Source organism: Neoarius graeffei, chromosome 12 (assembly GCF_027579695.1).
Source record: "Neoarius graeffei isolate fNeoGra1 chromosome 12, fNeoGra1.pri, whole genome shotgun sequence".
NCBI lineage: Eukaryota > Metazoa > Chordata > Actinopteri > Siluriformes > Ariidae > Neoarius > Neoarius graeffei.
In genome coordinates, this window is record NC_083580.1 from 71,214,795 (window position 1) to 71,235,627 (window position 20,833).

The window sequence follows — 20,833 nt, forward strand, 5'->3', positions numbered from 1 at the left end:
GTAGATCTGAAGAAGTGTACAGAAAAATTGCTGCAGCTTTACAGGTCTCAAAGAGCACAGTGGCCACCATTATTCGTAAATGGAAGAAGTTTGGAACCACCAAGAATCTTCCGAGACCTGGCCGCCCGGCCAAACTGAGCAATCGGGGAAGACGGGCCTTGGCCAGGGAGATGAGCAGGAACCTGAGGGTCACTCTGACAGAGCTCCAGTGTATCCTTGTGGAGATGGGAGAACCTTTCAGAAGATCAACCATCCAGGCAGCACTCCACAAATCAGGCCTTTATGGTAGTGGCCAGATGGAAGCCACTCCTTAGTAAAAGGCACATGACAGCCCGCTTGGAGTTTACCAAAAGGCACCTAGAGGACTCTCAAACCATGAGAAACAAGATTTCTCTGGTCTGATGAAACCAAAACTGAACTTTTTGGCCTGAATACCAAGCGTCATGTCTGGAGGAAACTGGGCACCGCTCATCACCTGGCTAATGCCATCCCTACAGTGAAGCATGATGGTGGCAGCATCATGATGTGGGGATATTTTTCAGCAGCAGGAATGGGGCAACTAGTCCTGATAGAGGGAAAGATGAATGCAGCTAAGTACACAGATCCTTGAAGAAAACCTGCTCCAGAGCGCTCTGGACCTCAGACTGGGGCGAAGGTTTACCATCCAACATGACAACAACCCAAAGCACACAGCCAAGAGGACAAAGGAGTGGCTTCGGAGAAAGTCTGTGAATGTCCTTGAGTGGCCCAGCCAGAACCCAGACCTGAATCCAATTGAACATCTGTGGAAGGAGCTGAAAATGGCTGTGTACCGATGCTCCCTATCCAACCTGACGGAGCTTGCAAGGATATGCCCAGAGGAATGGGCAAAAATGTCCAGAAACAAGTGTGCCAAGCTTGTAGCTTAACAAGATGGCTTGAAGCTGTGATTGCTGCCAAAGGTGCATCAACCAAATATTAGGCAAAGGGTGTGCACAGATATGTAACCCCTAAATAATCCCTAAATAATAATAATAATAATAATAATAATAATAATAAATAATTTTATTTTTGTCAGTAAAATAAAATTGCATATTTTCTAAAAACCTGTTTTCACTTTGTAATTATTGGTGATTGTGCATAGATGTTTGAAGCAAAAAAAAAAAGAACTCAATCTATTGTAGAATAAGTCTCATCTCATCTCATTATCTCTAGCTGCTTTATCCTGTTCTACAGGGTCGCAGGCAAGCTGGAGCCTATCCCAGCTGACTACGGGCGAAAGGCGGGGTACACCCTGGACAAGTCGCCAGGTCATCACAGGGCCTAGAATAAGTCTGTAACATAATAAAACGTGGAGAAGGTGAAAGGGGTGTGCAGCCTTTCCGGCTTGGCTGTACTTGAGATACAACACAAGGGATGTCAGGTGGCCATCAAAATATAACTAGCTATCATCATGGACATTAATTTGATGGAACCAATTGTTCATAAAGCTGTTTGTTTTCCCTTAAAATGTGTCGTGTAATCTAATCCCAGTGCATTATGAGCATGTTCATTGCAAGGTGTTGAATGTGCCTGTAGCATTTATTTAGATAGGTTAATTTCAGAGAAGGTTTGGAGTTAGAATCAATTACATATGATAATGAAATATAAATAGCATAGCCAGAGGTGTTTTATATCATTGCTTTAAAGAACAAAGAACCACAGGGAAACTCAACATCCTGTGTCCATTATGCCAATTTGAAAATAGTGATGGTGTGTAATGAATTCTCATCTCAGCTCATTATCTTTAGCCGCTTTATCCTGTTCTACAGGGTCGCAGGCAAGCTGGAGCCTATCCCAGCTGACTACAGGCGAAAGTCGGGGTACACCCTGGACAAGGTCATCACAGGGCTGACACATAGACACAGACAACCATTCACACTCACATTCACACCTACGGTCAATTTAGAGTCACCAGTTAACCTAACCTGCATGTCTTTGAACTGTGGGGGAAACCGGAGCACCTGGAGGAAACCCACGCGGACATGGGGAGAACATGCAAACTCCGCACAGAAAGGCCCTCGCCAGCCACGGGGCTCGAACCCGGACCTTCTTGCTGTGAGGTGACAGCGTTAACCACTACACCACCGTGCCGAATTCACAATTTACAAACTGCTCACAGTTTCATAAAGTTTACATATAATGTAGTAAATATGAAGTCTTTATCATTTATATATTTGCACTATTTTTTAAAAACCCAATGTGAAGATTATCTTCTTGCTATTTAGTGTGCTCAATTCCCAATGCAAAAAATGATTAATTATACTGTACACTCACTGGCCACTTTATTAGGAGCACCCATCCACCTGCTGTTTGATGCAGGTATCTAATCAGCCAGTCCCTTGAGAGCAGCACAATGCATCAAATCATGCAGATACAAATCAAGAGCTTCAGTTCATGTTCACAATGTTCAAATATCAGAATGGGAAAAATTGTGATCTCAAAGTGTGACTGACTTTCACTGTGGCATGGGTGTTGGTTTTCACACACAACAGTCTCTAGAGTTTACACAGAATGATGTGAAAAACAAAAAAACATTGAGTTGAGTGAGCGACAGTTCTCAATGTGGGTGGAAACAAATGCCTTGTTGATAAAAGAGGTCAGAGGAAAATGGCCAGATTGGTTCGAGCTTTTTTCCAGGAAGGATATAGTAACTCATAGCAACTCTTTACAACTGTGGTGAGCAGAAAAGTATCTTCTGCAATAGCAGAAGACCACATTGGGTTCCACTCCTGCAGCCAAGAACAGGAATCTTAACATCAAGAACAAGTTCCTATTAAAGTGGCTGGTTAGTGTATATGTATTATACAGTATGTAATATAAAATATTATATAACTACAACACACAGTCCTTCCCTAACTGCGCCTGAGGGACCTGCTCATAAACAAACAACTCCAAAATACATTTAATAAAAGATGATATTTACAGTATATTGTGCATGATTTATAAAGCATCCAAGTGATAGTCATTCGGCTTTCTGTACAGCTGAAGGGACTTGCTGTAAACTTTTCATCACACCTCAATTTTAAAGAAATAACAACCAAAAAATCAATAGCTTTTAAATGACCCCCCCCCCACACACACACACAGTTTTCAGCATTATTTTTCTTTGTTGACACTATAATTGGTTGAATAAAACTATCATGTAGACCTTTTATCATTTCTCCTCAGACTGATGTAATCAAAGTAACTGTCTTTGTCCTTTATATATAGCAATAATTTGAAAGAAAGAAATAAAAAAAATCCAGGTCTGTTACAAAACCTGCTTCTGCCTCTGTAGCACTGTCACTGAGATTCGATGTCTATGAAAATACACTGTATGGTCAAAGGTTTGTGGACACCTGACTATCATACCCATATATGATTCTTCCTGAAACTGTTGTCCTAAAGTTGTTTGCGTTTCAGTTGGGCACCACCCAAACTGATGATCACATCATCAGCTTTTCTTTGGCTTATCAGACACAAGGTATGCCACCATTCTTGCCAGAGCAGTTGGGGGTTAGGTGCCTTGCTCAAGGGCACTTCAGCCAGTCCTGCTGGTCCAGGGAATTGAACCAGTGACCTTTTGGTCCCAAAGCTGCTTCTCTAACCATTAAGCCATGCCCCCCCCCCACACACAAAAGAAAAATTGTAAGCACAGAACTGTCTAGTATGTCTTTGTATACTGTTGCATTACAACTTTCCTTCACTGGAATTTTTGTTTTATCTCTATCATTATTTTATTATTTAAAATTATATCTAGTTTTATTCTATTTTACTTTTTACATTTTGTTAAGTGCCATAGTGTGTATATATACAATTATGTGCACTATATAAATGCTAATAAACTTAAACTGGAACTAAGAGGTCCAAACCTGTTCCAGCATGACAGTGTGCTTGTGCACAGTACGAGCTCCATGAAGACATGGCTTGCCAAGATTAGAGTGGAAGAACTTGAATGCCCTACACAAAGCCCTGACCTCAACCCCACTGAACAAAAGCCATGGCCATGAGAAAGCCATGGGGAAGCCATGGCCTAATGGTTAGGGAAGCATATTTGGGACCAAAAGGTCACCAGTCCCAAAGGAATGGCTGAAGGAATAGCTGAAGTGCCCTTGAGCAAGGCACCTAACCCCCAACTGTTCCCTAGACTGCCCTGGGTATGTTGTATGTTGCGTCTGCTAAATGCCATTACTGTAATGTAATGAACACCTCTGAGATGAACTGGAATGCTGACTGCACCCCAGGCCTCCTCTACTGACATCAATGCCTGATTTCACTTATGCTCTTGTGGCTGAATGAACACAAATCCCCAGAGCCACATTCCAAAATCTAGTGGAAAGCCTTCCCAGAAGAGTGGAGGTTATTAACAGCAAAGGGGGGAATAAGTATGGAACAGAATGCTTAAAAAGCACACAAGTGTGATGGTTAGGTGTCCACAAACTTTTGGCCATATAGTGTAGACAGTTCCTAAAGATATTCATTCATTCATTCATTCATTAAAAAAGGTCAATTTCAGAATGAGATTGTGTCAATGGATCAAATTTAAAGGTGAGATATGATGCCCCTTTTCCACAAGTTGACACAGTTCCCTGAGGTTTTAATGAAATGTCTGCGACATGCTTCGGTCAAAATACCACAAGGATAAAATGCCACAGCTCCCTTCTCACCCTGTCTAAACAGCCCTGTTCAAAACAGCTGATTTGAACACCTGTTCCTTTCAGTGATAATGAGCCACTGCTCACCTCATCCCCCTCTTCCACCAACCAATCAGGTATCACTTTAATCATGAATATTCATTCACAAAGGCAGTTCTCAAGCTGTGATTGGAGATACTCAGATAAGGGGATACCTTACCTTGGATACCTTGGATCAGCTTTGAGTTTGATCACTCAGGCCAAGCATATCACATATCTCCACCGCTGATTCCTAGGGTAGCAGCTATTAACACTTACTACCGACCCACTCCAACAATGAGTTCCTATTCACTCCAAGGTACCCGAGTATAGGTGTGGTGTCAAGGAATGATCTGAACCACTTATCAAGTTCTGTCTTGAACCTCATGAGGGCAGGGATTGACTTGATGTTTCTGGCACCACATTGGAGAGAGCTGGGGTGACTGATGAAAAAGAGTTGAACATCATCATGTTGACACTGCTGTACCGTCAATTGCCAAGAGGTCTGATACACATCATTCCTCTTCTAGCAGATTCATTGAACTCAATATTGATACAATAGATGACTTGAAACCACGTGATCAAAATGTGCTACGTCATGAGCATTCGCCATGATGGTGGACATACAAAGCAACTAGGATGGCAGCCGCTGAAAGCATGTCTGTAAACAATGCTGAATTTTCTCAGTATTACCATGATTTGAATGGTTGATACAAAGAGAAGATAGATATGTGTGGTTTTGACCCATATTATTTTAAAAAGTCAGATTTTTCTGAAGATAAGACACTTCTAATGACCATCAAGTCTCTAGATATCGCGTTCTATCTGGTTCAGCTGCTGAAGAATCAAGTCTAACCTTGGACGAAACATAGCCCATGTTCTGAGTGGGTGCCAGTCTGGATTGTTTCTATCGTATAAATTTGCTGGCACTCCTAGAAGTGAAATGATAATACACATGCTAAAATTAGAACAATGACTGAGTGAACCATGACAAGAGGCCGCTCATTTTATAGCAAAATTCTAGCAACACGAAATAAAATTCTTCCATGATCTTATCAAGAAAGCGTTTGAATCTCACCTGAGATAAAATGATTACTGCAAACATGAGTTGTTTTGGTTTTACCCTCTGTTAGATCAGCCCTGCCGATGTTGTTCAGCCATGCTTGTCTCCTCTCCGTACTAAGCCTCAGAGTTTCCTCGCCCTCTTTCTGAATCACGGACGGAATTCTAAAAAATCGGAAGTGCCACGGTCACTAGTACTGTTGTGACCACAACCATGTACAGCACAAAGATATGGCATAGCTAAAAGAATGCTTAAAGCAGTGGAAAAACAAAGAGAGTTGTGCATGCATGACTGTGTTTTGTATGGAATGTTGCTTGACCCCACATTTGTATATCCACCAACATAGCCAACATCTGGGTTTCTATTTTGTTTTGACGTCACTTGCAAGTCAAGGATCGGGTACAAGATTGTTCTGGATCTTCCAGATCAAGATAATGCCATATTGCTCACGACACCTTTGTAAGGAATAGAGGGTGAGAGCCTTAATTCCATTCCAATAGTTCCTAGTTCAAAGACCATTGATTTTTGTTGTGAAGGATCTTTGTATGCTCTCAATCTTGATGATATCGCATTGACCAGAGTGGACAGCAATACTCTACAGTGGACCTTACATATGAGTTGTATAAGAGCATCATTGTGTCCTTGTCCCGACATGAGTAGGTTCTCAAGACCCAACTGGCTTTTTTGCTGGCTTCAGCTACCTTGATATTGATATGAGCTCTCCAGCTTAGACTTTGATCAATGTAGACTCCAAGATCTTTAACACATTCCTCACCTGACAGCACCTCTCCAGATGGTAGTGTAAGGGAGTTTAAGATTTTCATTCTTGCCATGTTGGAGGAGTTGGAACTTGGATGGATTTAGCTCCATGTTATTATCTAGAGACCACTTCACAATGGCTTCACAACAGGGCGGGATCAAACGGCTTCATGAAGCACGTGTTTTCTGAAATAGGAGCACAAAATAAATTGACTGGGTGCCATATTTCAGAGTTTGTAGGTTGGTTGGCTCCAGATACCAAAATGTGTATGCACAAGCACTGAAATAGTGAAACATTTTTTTTAATAGTATGTCCCCTTTAATATTAACTTCAAAATGCTAAAAGATATCTCAGCTCAAATATGAAGAAATGACTACTGTGGTTGTTCTGACTTTCCCCAAGCACTGCTATCAGGAATAAAAACAATACATCCCCATTAGACCAGAACAGTGTTGACAAAACCATTTCCCAGAGTTATGTACTGCCAGGGGCATTTACTTCACATTGGAATATTACGCTCCTTATTTATTGTTTCTCTAAGGAAGAAAAAAAAATCAGTAGTAACATCTCGCTGTGAGATGCTTACATAAAACTGTCAGGAAATGTTAAAAAAGCAACACCTACTTTAATGCTATAAGCTATATAAAAAAATTTTACTGGGATGATGGATATAAATTATAGAATTTATATTCCAGATAAATATATTCCCTGAACTGCAAGTTGTGGAGAAGAATATTGAAGTGCAATGTTCTTACTGTGATCTAAAAACTCATTATTTCTAGATGTCATTGTTTTGACTTATCATTATTTTGACAAAATAACTCATTATTTCAACTTAATAACTCACTATTTTGAGTAATTATCTCACTATTTCGCCATCGTGTCTCATTATTTTGACTAAATAGCGCTCCAAAATAAGACTAATGCATTGAATGTTATCTAATAATTCCTATTCTGTAGAGTTTCCCAGATAGTACGGAAGACACAATGAGGTTTTAAACTGAAAAGTGAAATAATCATATCTTGTCTTGAAATAGTAACGTTTTAAAGCGATTCACCAGGAAATTTTGAAATTAAGGGGTTATGAAATGTCATCATTATACATTAATACAAGATGTTCTAGATGAAAAAAATCATAATAAGCGGACTTTAGCTTAAGAAAAATGTTAAAGTTGTAACATCAGTCCATTGAATTAGCCATGTATCTGGCTAATTCAGTCCATACTGAATTAGCCAGATACATGGATGTATTAGGAGACAAAAATGAGGTGACATAAGATTCCGCATGTCTTCCTTCATCATTCCGTCCTGGATCCAAGACGTTTAGCCGAGTGGCTTCATCAAGTAAAGTGAGAAAACTTTACTCCTGGAAAAAGTAGCAAATAGTGCAGTGAGCATTTTACAGAAGATTGTTTTGTGGAGGACTTGGATGAAAAATCACTGGGAAGAAGCGAGACACGAGGCAGAAACGACAGCTGAAGCCAGACGCAATCCTGACTTTGTTCACCACAAAACACAAGACAGCACAACAGCATACCGCTGTGCCACACATCAAACGGATGGAAGATAAGCAGGTTTTTTTTTTTAATAAATAGGCAATAAACTAGCCACTACTTTATTCTGATTCCTTTCCTAATGCTGCATTGCCATAATTTTTGTACAGAAATGCAAACAAATTGAACGAGACCATAATACGGTAGACCATAATATTACACTAGGTATAGTCTCAGATAGCATGAATTTGTACACCTCTGTTGTGTTCGCGGAAAATGATATCACGCACAATGGCGTTATGGTGGCCTCCCTGACAAAAAACAGTCCCGTCTATTTTCATCACTTTAGTGGTTATATCATAAAGAACAAATTCAACATGCAGCTTTTTTCTAAAGGGCAGACATAAAGACCAACTTTTAGCTCAGTTTGTTTATTTGCGAGATATTTCCTTTAAGATGTCTTTACATGGTAGGATATACCGCAGCCACCGCACCTGGCAGGCATTAAGGCCTGCGCCTTCTGTGTGGTGGCTAGCATAGAAGTCGCTCCCCTCAGACGTCTTCAACTAAAAGCAGAGCTGCAAGATGAAGACCTGTAGACTTCACAGGGTTTTCAAGTGGGCACCCCACCTCACTGGTGTTTTGTCAACAAGCCCACGACACCTCAGTGGGGCTTGACAGCAGAACCAGCATCCTGGAACTGCTCCCTCTGTCATTCAGGAACCTGCCATGCAACTCTGTCCCCCCTCTTCTCTGCCAGCCTAGCTTAGCCACCAGTCACTTCTTTTTAGCCACAGTCACCTGGATGCCTGTTCCACCTGCTTTGAGATGCTGTTCACCAAGTTCTTACGGGTTACACCCCTAACCCCAAGCCGTCCTAGTGCTCTCCAAAGGGACTGCCCTGGAAATCCCCTGCAACCCACCTCCACTGGTAGGTTCCAGGTTCTCCACCCCCTCTGCTGGCTCTCTACAAGGAGGGGCTGGTACTTCCTCAGCTTGCGTTCGTGTGGCTTCTCAATCCTCTCCTCCCAGGGTACCGTTAGCTCTATCAAGGCCACCTATTTTGTTGCATGGGACCAGAGCATGATATCTGGTCGGAGGCTGGTGACAGCAATCTCTTCAGGAAACCTGAGTTGCCTACCCAGGTCAACTCTCATTTCCTAGTCCTCTGCCGTGCCAAGAATACCTGCACACCTGTCCTCCCTGCCTGCCTTCTCCCCAGGCCTGAGAAAGCTGATGAAGCAGGGCCCTTTGTTGTGGGCCTTGATTCTTTTCTGCTTCCTCGCCTTCTCCAGGCCATCAGCCAGTTGCGCCAGCACTTTATCATGGCGCCACCTAAACCTTCCCTCGGTCAGGCTTGCATTGCAGGATGACAAGATGTGCTCCAGGTTTGCTGGTCTCTTACACTGTGTGCAGAAGGGATCCTCTGTCAGCCTCCACCTTTGCAGGTTAGTTGGTGTTGGCAGCACATCATACACAGAACTCAGAAGGAACTTCAACCGATGCCCCTCCATGTTCCAGATGTCCTTCCAACTGAGGTATCTTCCCCGGACACTGTCCCACCGGGTCCAGCTGCCTTGCTGCTTCATCACCACTGCCCTAACTTGCCTGTTCTCTTCCTCCACAGGCCGGATCTCTTCTTGTACCATTCTCCTACGGTCCTTTGCCTTCGCCTTCTTCCAGCTTGCTCGGGTGATGACTCCAAGGCCCAACCTCCCCTGGGTCACAGTACCCAAGATGCCAGCATGTTGCAGTCGCTCTTCCGCTTCCCTCAGTGCTGTGCTAGCTCTCCACTTCCGACCTGTCTTCACAGTGATGTCTGCCTGTTGCACTGCCTGATCATCACTGTCGCACAACATCATGACCAACCGGACCTTGGCTGCCTTAAGTTCCTCCACGACAGATGTGATTGGTAGTTGTAGTTTACTCCCAGAACTATACAGCCCTAAGGAGCAAAAACTCTTGGGGACTGCCAACCATCTCCTAAGGAAGTTATTGATCTTCCTTTCCAAAGTTTCCACTGTTGTCAAAGGAACCTCATACACAAGCAGTGGCCACAAAAGCCTTGGTAGGATGCCATGTTGGTAACCCGATACCTTATACTTCCCCGGTAGGCCACTCCTCTCCAGGGCTTGCAGCCACTCTTCTGCCTGGCTGAGCATCTCCTTTACACTTGCCTTGTCATTCAGGTCAGCTCTGTACCACCTCCCTAAACTCTTAACAGGCTTCTCTGTTACCGTGGGGATGGTGTCTTCACCTATCTTGAACCTGAAGCAATCTTGGACATGACCCCGCTTCAGGACCAAACTCCTTGATTTTGACAACTTGAACTCCATCCTGGCTGCAGCAGTGATCTCCACCAAGTCCTCCAAGATCCACCTGCCCTCCGGGACTAACCTTGCCGTGATAGTCAAGTTGTCCATATAGGCCCTAACTGGGACCTGTTGGACCCCACTTGACAGTACAGCTCCCCGTCTCGGCTTCTCCACCGACTTAACCAGGAGATTCATCGCTGCTGCAAAGAGGATCACTGAGATGGTACACCCTGTTGCGATTCCAACCTCCAGCCTCTGCCAGTTGGTAGCGAAGTCTCCAGAGGAGAAGCGCATCCTGAATTTTCCAAAGTAGTTCCGGAGGAGCAGCTGAACCCTATCAGGGACGTGGTAGGCTTTAAGTGTGTAATCAACCAACTTATGTGGCACTGTGCCATAAGCGTTCGTTAGATCGAGCCATAGAACTGCTAAATCTCCTTGGTTCCTCTTAGTGTCTTCAATGATCTTGGAGATGATGCTGTTGTGTTCAATACAACCTGGGACTCCTGGGACTCCACCTTTTTGTACTGAGGTGTCAATGTACTTGTTGTTTATCAAAAACTGTGTTAGCCTCTTTGCCACAATGCCGAAGAACACTTTACCCTCCACATTCAGCAGTGAGATTGTACGAAAATCTTTCAGGCTGGAAGAGTCTTCCTGTTTGGGAATAAAGCATCCTTCAGCAATAAGAAAACTGTCTGGCAACTGGTTCTTCTTCCACACTAACTTACGTAGCCTCCAAAGACGTCTTCTCAACCTCTCACAGTTCTTGTATACTTTATACAGAATCCCATTTGGCCCCAGTGGAGATCCTCCCCTAGCCTTCCGGATGAAGTCATTAACCTCCTGCCATCTAAGCTCTCCATCATCAAACGAAATGGCTGGCTCTTCTGGACAGCTCAGCCTTCCTTCGAGGTTTAGCTCCTCCTCTCACCTTGGATCACTGTGCACCTTATGGAGGTGTTCTTCGACCTCCTCCCTCGAGGCATTCAGCACTCCTGACCTTTTCACTCCAAGGAGTTCAGCCAAGTACTTAAAAGGATTTCTGGTGAATTTCACCCTCTCCTTTTCACGCCTCCTTCTATTCCTCCGCTGGCACTCTGCTCTACGCAAGAGCTTCATGCGCTCCCTCAAGATGCCTCGCATCTCTGTAAGTGCAGGTTTTTCCTCGTCAGGAGCTTGCCGGAACACCTTCCTAAGTCTTCTTAGGTCACCTCTGAGCTTTGCGATCTCCCTTAAGCATTTATTTTCCTTAGTCTGTTGAGGGCCTCTGCACCGTACCTGCTCCATCCCGAAATGCTCTACTCCCATACTCCAGATGATAGTGGACATTGCTTTCAACTTCCTTCCACTACTGCCAGCAAGAACAGACTCAAGGACTTGATCTACCTCCCTGTCAAAGGACTCTCAGTCTTTCCTGGCTACCGCTGTTGGCCACCTCACTGGTTTTCTCCTTGCCTCCCCTTCCTCAGTGGCTTGCCTTCGCTGACCTGTTCCCTGGCTGGCTTCCCTTTCTTGTTGTTGGTAGTCTGATATGATGTTATCAGTTGCAAGGATGTTGGCACCTTCATTGTGGGCCTGGAGATTCTGAGTACTGTGGTTAGACACCTGACCCTGCCTCTCCTCCGTCTCACCAGGTTGCCCTGTGCGTTGCACACAACTGTGGCGTAGACAGCCCATCCTGCTCTGGTGTATCTTCAGACCTCTATCGCCTTTGCAGACCTTTCCACATCTACAGACTCTAGTTGTTCCGTTGTTCTGAGTCATTGACCTTTGACCGTCATCTGTAGTCATAACTGATGTCTGTCCTATAGGTCACTCATCCTCCCCCGCTCTCGCGTGACCTAGAGGGTATCTTACAATGAACTTCTCCATAGTGACTTTTAGTGGGTTCCTCCTCACGGAGAAAGTGCTTTGGCCTGCCAAGCCTTGGCACCCCATCTCTGGTCTTCCCCAGATGCCAGCAGTCTCTCCCTGCTGTCACCACTCTTCCGTGGTTGCCAACTAGTCTTTCCTAGCAGTCACTAAGTCATCAGAAGTGGAATGTCTTTACACGGTAGGATATACCACAGCCACCTAGCTTTTAAGTCAAAATAGCTATTAATTGTTCAACTTTTCTTCACAGTTCAGAGTTCAGAATTCAGGCTGCAAATGGGTTTAGTGATTTTGTATCAAATGTTTAATGTTAACTCAGAAATGTTTTCTTTTTAAGAGTGCTTCAACGGTTTGATATTATGATTGCACCAAATCTGTCACCACAACTCCATCGGCATAATATTTGCCCACTTGAGTAACTTTATAAGGTGTGGGTTGAGCTTTAGTATGGATAGTATTGTTTGTTCTTGTTTCTTGCAGCTTCATAAGCTTCCAACCAATTCACTTCATAAGTCACATAATTAGTTGATTAAGATCCACCTGTGTGCAATCAGTCACATGATCTGTCACATGATGTCTGTATACAGTGGTGATTGAAAGTTTGTGAACCCTTTATAATTTTCTATATTTCTGCATAAATATGACCTAAAACATCATCAGATTTTCACACAAGTCCTAAAAGTAGATAAAGAGAACCCAGTTAAACAAATGAGACAAAAATATTATACTTGGTCATTTATTTATTGAGGAAAAGGATCCAATATTACATATCTGTGAGTGGCAAAAGTATGTGAACCTCTAGGATTAGCAGTTAATTTGAAGGTGAAATTAGAGTCAGGTGTTTTCAATCAATGGGATGACAATCAGGTGTGAGTGGGCACCCTGTTTTATTTAAAGAACAGGGATCTATCAAAGTCTGATCTTCACAACACATGTTTGAGGAATTGTATCATGGCACGAACAAAAGAGATTTCTGAGGACCTCAGAAAAAGCGTTGTTGATGCTCATCAGGCTGGAAAAGGTTACAAAACCATCTGTAAAGAGTTTGGACTCCACCAATCCACAGACAGACAGATTGTGTACAAATGGAGGAAATTCAAGACCATTGTTACCCTCCCCAGGAGTGGTCGACCAACAAAGATCACTCCAAGAGCAAGGCGTGTAATAGTCGGCGAGGTCACAAAGGACCCCAGGGTAACTTCTAAGCAACTGAAGACCTCTCTCACATTGGCTAATGTTAATGTTCATGAGTCCACCATCAGGAGAACACTGAACAACAATGGTGTGCCTGGCAGGGTTGCAAGGAGAAAGCCACTGCTCTCCAAAAAGAACATTGCTGCTCATCTGCAGTTTGCTAAAGATCATGTGGACAAGCCAGAAGGCTATTGGAAAAATGTTTTGTGGATGGATGAGACCAAAATAGAACTTTTTGGTTTAAATGAGAAGTGTTATGTTTGGAGAAAAAAACATTGTATTCCAGCATAAGAACCCTATCCCATCTGTGAAACATGGTAGTGGTAGTATCATGGTTTGGGCCTGTTTTGCTGCATCTGGGCCAGGACGACTTCCCATCATTGATGGAACAATGAATTCTGAATTATACCAGTGAATTCTAAAGGAGAATGTCAGGACATCTGTCCATGAACTGAATCTCAAGAGAAGGTGGGTCATGCAGCAAGACAACGACCCTAAGCACACAAGTTGTTCTACCAAAGAATGGTTAAAGAAGAATAAAGTTAATGTTTCGGATTGGCCAAGTCAACGTCCTGACCTTAATCCAATCGAAATGTTGTGGAAGGACCTGAAGTGAGCAGTTCATGTGAGGAAACCCACCAACATCCCAGAGTTGAAGCTGTTCTGTACGGAGGAATGGGCTAAAATTCCTCCAAGCTGGTGTGCAGGACTGATCAACAGTTACCGGAAATGTTAAGTTGCAGTTATTGCTGCACAAGGGGGTCACACCAGATACTGAAAGCAAAGGTTCACATACTTTTGCCAGTCACAGATATGTAATATTGGATCATTTTCCTCAATAAATAAATGACCAAGTATAATATTTTTGTCTCATTTGTTTAACTGGGTTCTCTTTATCTACTTTTAGGACTTGTGTGAAAATCTGATGATGTTTTAGGTCATATTTATGCAGAAATATAGAAAATTATAAAGGGTTCACAAACTTTCAAGCACCACTGTAAATCAGCCTGTTCTGGAAGGACCCTGACTCTGCAACATGACTAAGCAAGCAACATGGAAACCAAGGAATACTCCAAACAGGTCAGAGACAAAGTTGTGGAGAAGTATAGATCAGTGTTGGGTTATAAAAAAAAAATCCCAAACTTTGAATATCCCAGGGAGCACCATTAAATCCATTATAGCAAAATGGAAAGAATATCTTACCACTACAAACCTGACAAGAGAAGGTTGCTGACCAAAACTTACAGACCAGGCAAAGAGGGCATTAATCAGAGATGCAACAAAGACACCAAAGATAACACTGAAGGAGCTGCAGAACACTATTCCTATAGTGAAGCATGGTGGTGGCAGCATCATGCTGTGCGGATGTTTTTCATCTGCAGGGACAGGAAAGCTGGTCAGGACTGAAAGAAAGATAAATACAGTAAAAAAAATAAATACAGTTAAAAAAAGTAAATAAAGTAAAAAAAGTAAAAAAAAAAGTAAATACAGGAGGAAAACCTGTTTGAGTCAGCCAGGGGTTTGAGACTGGGATGAAGGTTCGCCTTCCAACAGGACAATGACCCTAAACATACTGCTAACGCTACACTGTTTAAATGTTTAATGGGAAACATTTAAATGTCTTGGAATGGCCTAATCAAAGCCCAGATCTCAATCCAATTGAGAATCTGTGGCATAACTTGAAGATTGCTGTACACCAACGCAACCCATCTAACTGGAAGGAGCAGTTTTGCCTTGAGGAATGGGCAAAAATCCCAGTAGCTAGCTGTGCTAAGCTAATACAGACATACGCCAAGAGACTTACAGCTGTAATTGCAGTAGAAGTTGGCTCTACAAAGTATTGACTTTGGGGAGTGAATACCAATGTACACTCCAGATTTCTATTTTTTCATCTTAATTACTGTTTGTGCCACAATAAAGAAACAATGTGCACCTTTAAAGTGGTCGGCATGTTGTGAAATCAAATGGTGCTAACCCTCCAAAAATCCATTTTAATTCCAGCTTGTAATGTGACAAAACAGGACAAACACCAAGGGGGGATGAATACTTTTGCAAGACACTGTATAAACAACCAGTAGTTAAAAAGCTCGTTGAACATCCAGCCAGTTAGGAGCTCAACATTTTATCTTTTTACATATTTTTTTCAAGCAAAGAAAGATGCGCATATGTCTAATTCTTAATTTTAACTCTAGGAAATAAAATTCTTGTAAATAGATTGTCCTGCAAATAAACATAAGACTTGGACTATATACGATTTATTTTTCTCCTTGCAACAATCCTCACAAGTAAGTCACAATGTTCTTTTTTTTCAATATTTTTTGTAAAACTGTCAAGAAATATTGCAGTGATTTTCCTTCATGTTTGCATAATTTTCATAAAATTTGCAGTAATTAAATTTGCATTAATCATCATGCCATGTCATAAAAAAATATATATATAATAACAGCAGTAGGATAATTGCTGTAATAAAGCAGACTCAGGGAAATCAAATTAGGAAGTTGGTGACATTTGTTTTTGAGAGACAGGTTTAAATTAGCATATTTATGCTGGACTCGCTTTTTATTACAGTAGCGATTTACTAGAGATGGTGTTTCCAAATATGTTAATGACTTCCCTTTTGTCTACTGGAATGTCCTTCACTATCTCTTAAATCAGACAGCCTGTGCTGTCCACAGAGACTCCTCAGTCTGGATATTAACCAGTTTTAGCTTTGAGGTTGACCTTTTCATGCTGCCCATTTCATTTTTTCTCAATTTAAATAGGACCGGAAAAAAAGGGAGCCTCTTTTTCTTTGAATATTTCCAGCACAGCCTTGGCACTCTTTGCAGGGAATGTATGTGCCTGGTGAAATATTCTGAGCTCCCAGAGCATCTGTTTCATGACTTTCATATAACGCAAAAGAGAAGGCTGAGACATGGCAGAACCTCTCCATCTGGATGGATCTGCTCTTAAAAGTACACCTCCCCTCCTCTCCCCTCCCCCCAATCCCCGATGAAGCTCTTTGGAATCTGAAAAGGTTATGTATAGCTTCCAAAGAAGGTGACTCACAATCTCCAGCTGCTAATCTTGGGCAGTGGAAGAACCTTTCAGGAATTTTTATCATATATTTTAAAAGAGTTTTAAGGCTTTTTCTGATATACCCATTGAATATCGGTTCAAATTAGCTTTTTCCATGACCACTAGATTTAAATATGATTGTTTTGCATGAAAAAGGTGTCATGGTGGTGCAGTGGTTAGTACTGTCGCCAGTAGTGAACTGTTACTATTAGAGCTGGGACTTAAGCTCAGCCAAACCTTAGCCAGATGCCAAAAAAGCAACAGGGCAAAGGATTTTACAAAGGATTAGTGGCAGGCTGCCAGGTAGCTCTGTTGTGTGTAGCTGTTGATGTTGATTTTAAAAGTAACTAAGTAAATTACAGAGGGAAATGAATACTTGAGTCTGAGTGGAAAATACTGTAGCGTGGAAAAAGAGTCTGGAGACAGAAATCTTAGTTTCTCAGTCAGCCTGTGCTACTTGCTCTCGATAGCTAGCACTGGCTTGACCACTTTATTAGCATTCGCTAACACTACTGATGAACGCTACACTGGCTGGAAGGTGACTTCACTGCCGTGCTGATGGCGCCAACTTACAGTTAAGCTCACATTGGCCTTCGAGAAGGTTGAGGGTGATAAATTTTTGGTCCCTCCCACTATAAATCAAAATCTGATTGGTTAATTCATCTGTCACTTTCTACATAAACACACACTGCCATGGCTTTCTGTCCCGGCAATGAAGTCCTAACCAATGAATGAGCCAGCTCTAAACTCTTCTCAGCCTAGAGACAACAAACAAAAAAAGCTCACTGCATAACTGATTTTAATGTTTTCATGACAATAACCCTTTCATTTCCGAAGCAAATTTGATAGAAAATTAGACCAAATTAGAATTAGAATAATTATCATGAAATTATGAAAGAATGAAAGAAATTAAATATAACATTTGAAATGCTGATATGTTTGGGCCTTCTCTAAAGGCCTAGAAGGCCCTGATGGTTCCTCTCTGACTGTCGCCTCACAACAAGGTTTTGTGTTGGAATCTCGCAGCCAAAGTTCAAATGGAGTTTGTATGTTTTCCTCATGTATAGACCCTTTTCAGTCACGTGACCTTCGTAAACACGACCGCCATTTTGGACATGTAGTGGACTTCGGCTCGAATCAGTTTGAATGCGAGGAAGGCGACAAACGAAGAACATAAAAGAAAAAGGAGCGAGATGCAGAAAACACCTTCACTATCCAGTAACGTAGGGCATTTACAGGGCGAGCAGAGGGAGAGGTATTTGCAAAAATTGAGGTTAGCAGGCTTAGAGAACGACGTTTACCTGCTTCCACCAGGATTGTTCACTGACGTACGGAAGTACACGAAGCCCTCGTCTTTACCTGACTTCGGCCCACATGATCTGTATACCTATGTCGTTAAAAACCCATCGCCATACACATACACGCCAACGTCCGAGGTTCTGGAGCGCGCTCCGGCTTGCTCCAGGAGTGCTCCGGCCGAGGTTACGGAGTGTGCTCCGGCTTGCTCCGGAGCAAGCCGGCGCGCGCTGCTTAATTTGAGGGCAACCTCAGCCGGAGTGTGCTCCGGAACCTCGGCCGGAGCACTCTGGGAGCAAGCCGGCGCGCGCTGCTTAATTTGAGGGAGAGCAAGCCGGCGCGCGCTGCTTAATTTGAGGGAGAGCAAGCCGGCGCGTGCTCCGGAACCTCGGACGTTGGCTCTGGCAGCTATTTACACTGGATCCGGTGTAAATAGCTGCCGGGTCATAATTACAGTAAACTAGTAAATACAGTAAAGGAAAAACTTGAGACTGAAAGGTTTTAACAGTCATCCAAATGACTGAACGTAAACATTGCTACAGTAACATACCAGCTACTTGTTGACATTAGCTAGTCAACAATAGCTACTACAGAAGAACAAAGAGGTTACAATGGGTTATTTTAGCCTATTTGGTTACACACTCGCCGCCACAGAATGTTAACAGCAATGTAATGCCTTTTCTGGCTAATTTTATTCGTCTTACCTCCAACAAAGTGGTCACTACACAAGCGTTGGTATGCCGAGGGCTGCCAATCTGTTAATGGCCGCTATCCATCTTCTCCGTTGGGATCCGATAAAATGATAAACCTTGCCTTGTTTGTTGATGGTTACTACATCCAGGTGCACAACAATATAGTGGCATGATGGAAGTCTTGCTGAAAGTAAAAACTTTCTTTGCTGCCGTTCCTCAATGTTGGCTGTGGTAAACTACTGGTAGTACACGTCCAAAATGGCGGCCGCGTTTGTCGTGACGTCACGTGAAAAGGGTCCATAGGTTTCCTCATGGTGCTCCAGGTTCCTCAGGCTACGTTTACATTAGACCGTATCTGTCTCGTTTTCTTCGCGGATGCACTGTCCGTTTACATTAAACCACCTGGAAACGCCGGGAAACGGGAATCCGCCAGCGTCCACGTATTCAATCTAGATCGTATCTGGTCCGGTGCTGTGTAAACATTGAGATACGCGAATACGCTGTGCTGAGCTCTAGCCGGCGTCCTCGTTGGACAACGTCACTGTGACATCCACCTTCCTGATTCGCTGGCGTTGGTCATGTGACGCGACTGCTGAAAAACGGCGCGGACTTCCGCCTTGTATCACCTTTCATTAAAGAGTATAAAAGTATGAAAACACTGCAAATACTGATGCAAATACTGCCCATTGTGTAGTTATGATTGTCTTTAGGCTTGCCATCCTTCCACTTGCAAGTGTTAAGTGATATGCACTGGGATCACACACACAGTGGCTCAGTCCCGAAAACACTGCTAGTGTGCTTCACTCGCGCGCTCTGTGAGCTGCACAGGGCCGGAGTGCGCACCCTCCAGAGTGCACTCGCTGTTCAGGGCGGAGTGATTTGGAGCGCAGGATGCCTGCGGAGCCGAGCGTATCCGCGTATTGGTATTGTTGTGTGCACGCAAATCGTGTATTGGTGTTGCTGTGTGCACACTAATCGTTTTAAAAACGTTAATCCGATGATCCGCTGATACGGTCTAATGTAAACATGGGCTCAGACAGTCCAAAGATTAGGTCAACTGACGACTCTAAACTGCCCATAGGTGTGAATGTGAGTGTGAATGGTTGTTCATCTCTGTATTAGACCTGTCATAGATTGGTGACCTGCCCAGAATGTGCCCCACCTCTCACCTGAGCTCAGCTGGGATTGTCTCCAGTGTCTCCCATCACCCTGACAGATAAATGATATACATAATGGATGGATGGATGCATTTCAACCATGAATGTTGCAAGGGATTCTTATCACATAGTCAAGGAATCCTGGATTTTTCTTTTGTTTGTTTTTTGCATATCAAGTAAAGACTCAAGGTCATCTTGAGGACAAACCCACAATGACACTTTCTGTATCTGTTTACTGACCCAAATATCTATATCTATATCTGTTTTCAGATTTAATTCTGACGTATGTGTGGCCTAAAAAAGTTTGCAAAGGTTTTTTTTTCTTTTAAATTATTCAGTATATGCACTAGGGCGGCACGGTTGTGTAGTGGTTAGCACTGTTGCCTCACAGCAAGAAGGTTCTGGGTTTGAGCCCAGTGGCCGACGGGGGCTTTTCTGTATGGAGTTTGCATGTTCTCCCCATGTCTGCATGGGTTTCCTCAGGGTGCTCCGGTTTCCCCCAAAGACATGCAGGTTAGGCTAATTGGTGGCTCTAAATTGACCGTAGGTGTGAATGTGAATGGTTGTTTGTCTCTATGTGTCAGCCCTGCGATGATCTGGTGACTTGTCCAGGGTGTACCCTGCCTCTCGCTGGGATAGGCTCCAGCTTGCCTGCGACCCTGCACAGGATAAGCGATTACGGATAATGGATGGAGTATATGCACCAGGAAACACTGAAAAAAGCACAAAAAAACCCCAAAAAACAGAGGCCAATTCTGGTCCTGACAGTTACTCAACCTCAGCTACATCACTTGAGTTCATTAATGGTCTCAGCTAGAGATGTGGGACTGTTTATTTGTTTTGCTTTTAAAATAATTCTTGCGTAGTTATTTTTGTTTCCTGCTCACTGAAAACTTTAAACAAACATGTAGTCTAATTTTAAAAATTATCTTAATATGCATACAGTTACTAAGACAGCTGTAAATGCATCATACGTCTTTCTTTGTCCGGCAAGCTTCATATCTGACTGCTTTCTTGAGCCAACATGAAAATAACAACTCATCCTTGGTAAACTTTTCTGTTATCAAAAAAAGTGGTGTCCCAGTGCATAGCACTGTTCTCAACCAGATGCACGGTAAAGCTTTCTTTAAAAAAAAAAAAAGTGCCCGTCTGTAGCAAGCATTCTAGGTGGGTGGAGCACAGAAGCACGGCAGGCCAGTACTGAGTTCTCAATAACTCTTTTACTGTCAGCTTTTCAGCTTCTACATGTTTACTCATACAT